Genomic DNA, 7791 nt, shown 5'->3' on the forward strand with positions numbered 1-7791 from the left:
GAATGCATGGTTGGATTCTATTTTGTGAAGGTGTTTTTTTTCCAATCATACCTCAGATCCACCATAACTACAAAGAAATATAGTTATGGCTGTGACTGATCATACGGTAAATATAAGTTATCCATCTTTCATTGTCAAAACATCTAAATTAAAATTTCACAACAGTAAAAGCAATTTGAATGTGAAGTTAAATTGAAAGGAAAATGTTTAGCAACACCAACACAAATCATAAATGACACTTATTTTCAGTGGTAGTGTAGTATGTTGTCCAAAAGTGTCCTATAATGTCACGTAAACATAGTTTAAATCCCTCCAAGATTTATTTTTATACCTGTTTTCCTCTTTGAAACAGTGACACACAGTTAACTCAGCCCAGTGATTACTTGTATTAAGCATGACACCTGTTTTCATAGATTAGCTGTAATTTGTAAGCTCAAATTAAGTGATTTGTCATAATCTTTTCCTGTATTTTCATGTTTTTTTATTGCCTGTAAAACTATAAAGACGGTCTTGACATGGTGCAGACATTACAGATGCACTCACTTGCATCTAATGATTTAAGCAATGCAGGGTTCTTCTAATTACATAGAATGTGTAGTCTATTTAAAACTTACTGCACATAATACTAGTGTGTCTCTGCACAACACAAATGGTTTCAGAAAGTAAAAGAGTTTGCTGGTTCCACAGACCGCTTTGTCTGGGTCAAAGGTTAAGCTTTCCTATCATCTTTCAGAAACATTCCAGGATTCACTCTGGGAGGCTGAAGAATCCCCTAAAGCTTTCGGGTTTCCTCCAAAAGAGGATGAAAACAAGTCGAAACTAGATAGGCTCTCCCCAACACTCAACATGGTGCTCAAGATCTTTTTAGAGAGTTAGTTTAATAAATCCATTTTGTTGTAATCATTGAACTGTTTCACAATCTCTGCATGTCCAAGTGGCTGAATAAAGCCTGGTATACAGAGATCTTGACTTGCTTTATACATATTAAACCATCTGTCTCTCTAGCAATATGATCTATAAACAAGGTCAAACTTTGGGAAGGACGTCTCACAGAAGGTGAGGAGACCTCACCTTCTGTGTTTTGGTTCCAACCATTAATCACCGTCTAGACAAGGAAACAGAAGGCAAATCAGGTCACTAATAAGTAAACATTGTTTAAAGAAACTAAAAATAGCAGGCTGGGAAGACAGGTGGGCGGCAGCAGCCTCTTTTCTGAATGTTAATAAGCAAGAAGAAAATAAGATGGGCAAAGCTGAGTCATTAAAGGGGATGAAGGGAATTACCTTCTTAGAACTCTGCAAATCCACTTAGAAGAATTTTTAAGCAGAGTCACCTCATCGGCTTCATGCCGCCGCTGCCTTAATTCATCAAACCTTTTACTGTCTTCCCTTGAGTAAAAACTTTGTGGAAACTTTTTTTTTCTGCAGTTGCAAGCTGATTATCCTCTGAGGTGCATCTTTACCAGGTTCCCACATCCATTCATCCCTTCATCCCTTCATCCATTCAACGTCTATATCCAAATGCAGCAAGACTGGATTCTAACTCAGGACCTTCTCCTGCAACCAGTTGTTCCTTCATGTAGCCCAGATTTTTGCACGTTGATGCTAAATATTGTTTCCTTTTTGCAAGTCGGATTAGAGATTAAGAATGTATTTGAAACTGTCATTAGGTTTTAATCCAAAATATTCCAATTCAGTCAAGGTTGTACTTTTAGCAGCTAACAAGTTTTGCATCCATTTTTTCCATCAATGATAACCACTCTGCCTTTCCCTGCTGAAGCGATAGTCAACCCTCAGCATCATGCTGCCACCGCCAAGCTTTTTGGCAGGGATGGTGTGTTCAAGGTGATATTTTTCCACCGTTTTGCATATGTGTGCTGTGTCCCAGACATGACTTGTGGCAAACTGCAAACAGGACAATTTGACGTCCTTCTTACAACAACAGGTCACTTCTTGATGGTGTTTAAAGTTTGGAAAGTAATAAAACAATTACATACCATTATTAGTATTTTTTTAAAATCAGTTTAGAAAAAAGCTGGGGGGTTTTTTTGCCTATTGATCGGTAATGTATGCTCATACAGTCCCACAAATATACATCAAAATCTTTTATTTTAATGCAACCAACTGTGAAAAAGTCACCATTCACATTTGTGCAAGGTAATGCTGCTCTTTAAATTACATTTGCAAGTCTCTGTTTACAAGAACACTGTACATTAATGCTTTGACTTGGTGTCCTCCATTTCCAGAGTTCAAATATATTACAGTGAAAGGCAAAGTCTGAGCCAAATTTCATGGCAAGCCTTCCAATATTGGTTTTGGCATTTGATGAAAAGCCAAAGATCATAATTTTCAAATTCAGTTCCTTTTATGCCGAGGAGATCATGAACAGATGTGTAAAATTTCATTGCAGCCTGTCCTGTAATTCAGCATTTTCATGTAGATATGACCCTAAAAATGACAGTTTAAAGTCAGTTCAAAAGCAGACGTCTTACGGTCCTTGTGGTGGTGATGAAATGTTAACAGAGACTATATTTTATTTTGATTTATGATAAAAAATCATAACTCATAAAAAATGAAAGTCAGAAATCTGTCCCCATGTGTGACGGACCAGTTGCTTAAAAGGTCGACTTAATATCGACCGGCTGACGCTGTGAACCTGAAAGACTTGCAAATGTGCAGTGACGCAGAAAGGACAGTGTCTTAATTCACAGTAATAGCTCCAATTCGGCCCATTAAAACGTCCTGGATAGTTCCACACTTACGACATTTTATGTGAATCAAATGGAAGTGTTGTAATGAGATCTTCAAGCAGACCACAGATCTTTGAACAGCGCACTGTGACTCATGTTCTCCCTCGCCTCGCGCCCCGGCAGTAAATTCAGATTTAATGAGATGAGCTTAATAATCATTGTAAACATCTAGTTCACCTTCGCTAATTTCATAATTGGTCCTGCGGAAAAATTTCGTCCAAAGAAAAAAATCAATCATAACATGATGTTTTCAAACCTGCTAGAATATCAACAACGACCACCTGGCTCTAAAAACCCCCATGACTCAAGTTTGTGCTGATGTTTGAAGAAAATAATTCGTAGAGCAACCATGTGTTGCCAAGTGTTGCGAAACGGATGAACAAGTGTTGCCTAACATCTTCTGTTGCACTCGTCTTTACCACCAAATGTTTTTCAAATCCGATATGACATTGCATGTTTTGGGTGAGAAAACGTCAGCCGAGTTTAACGACTGTCCCTTTTTTTCCCCTGGTGTCATAAATTGAACTGGGATGGTGGGGGAGTGACGTGGGGGAATAGCATGGGACCTGGATTTTTAGCATTGCACATTAGTAAAACACTAAATCTGTTCAAATCCTGACATGGATTGCTTTTATTTCTCGTAAATTATACACTTTCATGTTGAGAGGCGATAAAGTTGTTTTTTCTTTTTTTCTTAAAGTAGTTAGTATTGTATCTGAGGTTGATACAGTGCTGTGAAAATGCACTTGCAGATTTCTTTAATTTTTCTATCTTCTATGAGGCAACATTTGCATTGATCAGCATTTACATAGAAGCAAATTTAAGCCCAGGATTATTTATACACCTTGAAGATTTAGATATAAAACCATTTTCATTCCACCAAAACATTTCTATTTGATATGAAAGAAGACAGGCGTTTCTTAACTGGCAATGAAACAGTTCAAAGATAATTATGAGTATAAAGAAAAATTGTTTCTCTGATTTATTTGAAAAAATGACAGTCTGTACCCCCTAATCAATGCAAAAAAAACAATTTTACTGACAATTTTAACAGTCAAACCCTGCTTAAAACTGCTGATCAGCTAAACTATATCATGAAGTTCTTAACAGTCACATCTGCTATACAAAGCTTGTTATTTATCCAGAAGGTGAATATCTTTACAGTTGGAGTTGTTTTGAAGAATGGCACCCTGTTCTGATCTTTTTGAGACATTTCTTTCCGTCCCTAAAGTGAAAATACCATCCAAAGGATCCAGACCCAATCGTTCCCATTTCCTTTCTGATCTCCGATGTCGAAAACCTGACCAAAGTTTGGGAACACCACAGCCCCGAATTATCTGGGTAAACAATACTTCTAAAAGGGAAATATTCATTTGTTGACATCAGAATGAAGATGCATAATCATTAGTTCGTGGGTCTTTAACTTCCCAGGCCTGTTTTCTGCTGCTTGAGGTTAAAAAGCTCTTGTGCAATTGCAGATTTCTTCCAATTTCTCTTTATCAAAACAGGATGTTCTCTGACTCAGCCTCACTGCCATCCATAACCTCAACGTCTGTGGTCAAGAGTTCCCATAACTCAGAATGTGAGTGAGGATAGCTGCCACAACTGTAGAATCTATAACATGGAAGGAAAACGTTACTAGTTCTACTTGCAAAACAAGCTCAGACTGGACATTAAGTGGGCGCTGCCAGCAGTGCTAATATAATTTCAGGCTGGAAAACTGGTTGTGAGCGCACCTCTGCTCCAGTCTGGTCATTTTTCAGCTGCAGACTTCGGTCTGCGAAGCAACACAATCCCGGACAAGAAAATGTGAGGTATGTGGAAAGAATTGGGGCAGACTTTTAAAGTAAACTCAGATTGATCCAAGCGTAACAGAGGAACTGTCTAGCTTGCTGAACAATTCAGAAATCAACCAGTAAGCTCCTGGCATAAAGTCTCACCACTGGCTTCTAATCCTCCTGATTCTCCGCCATACTGGGGTGCTGAAGGAGGGACTAATCCAAGAATATCTGATTTCAGCTTATGTAAAGACACACATGGTGCTTTTTCCAGTTTTGGAGTGCTTACAGAGCCTCTGGAAAGCTTCATGAGAACACTTTTGAAAAGTTTGACTGCTTCTTATCCATTCCATGCTTTTAGCCACAAAAAAACCCACAGAGTCCAGGAAAAAGAAAATGTGGCCAACACCTAATTGGCTCCACCAACAGCCTGTTGGTTTGCCAGGCCCTGCTTTTTTCTCTTGTTCTGCGAAATCCTTTGAGAAGCAAATTTTTTGCAATTGTGAATATTTTTGACCTCTTCCACATTAAAGATCGTTCAGAAAAGCTATCATGTTAGGTTAGTAAGGTTATTTTTTCCCCAAAAAATCAAATAACTTTTAAAAACCCCCCAGGTCTCTGTAAAAACGTAGAGGTTTCCTTTCACAAACTTTGATCAAATACGTTTTACCGGATGAAAAAATTAAAAACACCGGACAGAGAGTTAATATCTTCTCCAACCCATACAGAGGAATATATTGCTGATTTTATTAAAAGTGTCGCTCCTGCCAAAACAGGGTGTGCACTCCGTTACGACTTATGAGAAAATACATTGCCCAGATGGTCCACATCTAAGTTTTTCTCCGAACCAGCTTGTCTTCTCTTTTCTCTCTCAAACTCCATTTTTTTTCCTCCTCCCAATATTTTTTCAACAAACTAAACGTGTTCTGATGTGTTGGGTTTAACAGTCCAAGAAGTTTGGGAAGATTTTTCTGTGCCGAAAACGTTGCTGGGATGTTTTGCAGGAAACTTGGTCTTGTCACCACTAAAAATCAGCCAGGTTCAATAAAGTCAGTTTAATTTTGCCACATAAAAAGTCAATTAGAGCAAACAGAAGCAAGAGTCGTCATGACGCATTGCCACGTATTGGTTCGGTGACACAATCAGGCATTTTTAAGTGATCAGCATTAAGTTTTCTGACTGAATGCCACTTAAAATACAGAAGGTCTACCGTTTGATTTAGTCAGTGAGCCATACAGCTGCATTTTAAATTGCCAATTCAAAAGAAATTACATCTTTGGGGTTTTTTTGTGCATGGGCTGAAAAACTGCTTTCTTCTATTCACCCAATAAATCTTGGTTTTCCCTAACTGGAGATTTTCAAATTCCAGTTCTTAAGGACCGTTGTCCTGCAACTTAGAGATGCGTCTCTGGTCTAACCCACATGATTGAAATCATTAAATTGCTTCTTCAGAATGCTGTAAAGTTCTATAAAGTCATACCTATGTGCAAGTATTTGATACAGTTGTGATGAACCTAGAAACTGGAGTTTGGGTCGTGTAGCCAAAAGCAGCAGAAACACAAGTAAATCAATTTTTCGACATTCAGAGCAAAACTTTCACTTTAAGAACCATCAGGAGAAATTTTGTATCTTGTCTTGTTAATAAAGTCTTAACTGCATATGATTTAATCTCAGTATCAATGCAGCACTTCTGCGCAGGCGTCAGACTTTTGTCAGGGGACATCAGTGAACAAACAGCTTCATGCGGATCGAGGAACACGGCAGGCAGCTCGGAGAGAAACATTTAAAACATTTCACAGAGAACTATCTGGTCTTAAAATGAAACCTCTGCGGCAGGCGAGGGAAATCTACCAAGACATGACCATGAACTGAGCTGACAAGGATGGATGACAAAAAAAGAAGAAACCAAAAACATTTTCTACTCCCCGTTGTGTTAAAGAAGGTATTGCTACTCTGCAGTTTGTCTTGGTTGACGGTTTATTTTTAGTCCGCTCACTGCACATGCACTGTTGGAGGCACGTTAGTGTACACCATGCTGTTTTTGTGCTTTCCCGCAAATACTTTGGATATTTGACATTTAAAGAAACAGATTATAGCCCCCCCATAATCAGCATCTGCAGCAACTGGACAGGAAGTAGCTCAGATGGATTGCAACATCAGAAATTGCCTAATGTCTCCCAATGGGTGTGTGTGTGTGTGTGTGTGTCTAAGAATCCATTTATCTTGTTTTTTAGCAGCTGTGTTTTCTCCAGTTGGACACAAACTCGTTAATTTATTTTTGTTTTTCTGTAATGTTACGCTCTTTGTCGCCACTAAAAACTCTTCATCTTACATATGCCTGGTTTTTTTTATCCAATAAATGTTTCAAAAATAGCTGATTCAGATATTTGCAGCTCCGATGAAGTCAGAAATGAACCAACGCTCTTCGCTGCCTTGCTAACCTGACGGCACAATGACGGGCTTGTCCTGGTAACATGTTTCCCAGACAGACATTTTGTGCATTAAATCTGCTGAATAACAGGCAAAGAGACCCGAACTGCCTGGTGAAGACATTACCCAGTTTATGGTGTCTTATTCACCGCAGGATTGAAAACTGTGAAACTCTGAATTCACTGTGAATAAACACTGCAATATAAAGGCTCAATTACATAGGAAAAAATGATCCGATTTCAGTCGAATGCAAAAGAAAAGCCATATTTATTTGAACCAATTATTAAAGATTTGTAAAAAAAAAAAAAAAAAAATTGCCTGACAAATTAATATTTTATAGCAGTGACATAATCTCAAACTAAAAAAATAAATACAATCTATTTGGCGGTCAGTCGTTTGGAAGTTGTACCAAAGAGGTGAAGCCTTTTCTTTCTGAATCTCTTACAAAAGCTGACTTTTTTTGAGTTTCAAACGCTCCAGATAGGTTTGGCGTGCAATCAAGAATAATATGTGGAAAGGTAGAGTGGAGGATCTGTAATGCTGTGGGTTTATTTGTCTTCCAAACGCTTTGGGTTTCCTTGAGCTCATAGTCCAACGCTACAAAATATATCGCCAAATTGACACAGTACTTGTTCAAAAGACAACATTTCTTTCATGCATGTCTTGGTCACGAACCTAAATCCAGTAGAAAACTTGTGGGGTGAGCAGAAGAATAAAGTATGCAATGATGGATCCCAAAATCTGGATGATCTAGACCAGAAAAGTCCAACTTTAATCATCAGAGGATCGTTGTCCAGCATGGCTCAGAAGATGGACATAAATGTGGTCAGTACT

This window comes from Xiphophorus couchianus, chromosome 17, assembly GCF_001444195.1.
Source record: "Xiphophorus couchianus chromosome 17, X_couchianus-1.0, whole genome shotgun sequence".
NCBI lineage: Eukaryota > Metazoa > Chordata > Actinopteri > Cyprinodontiformes > Poeciliidae > Xiphophorus > Xiphophorus couchianus.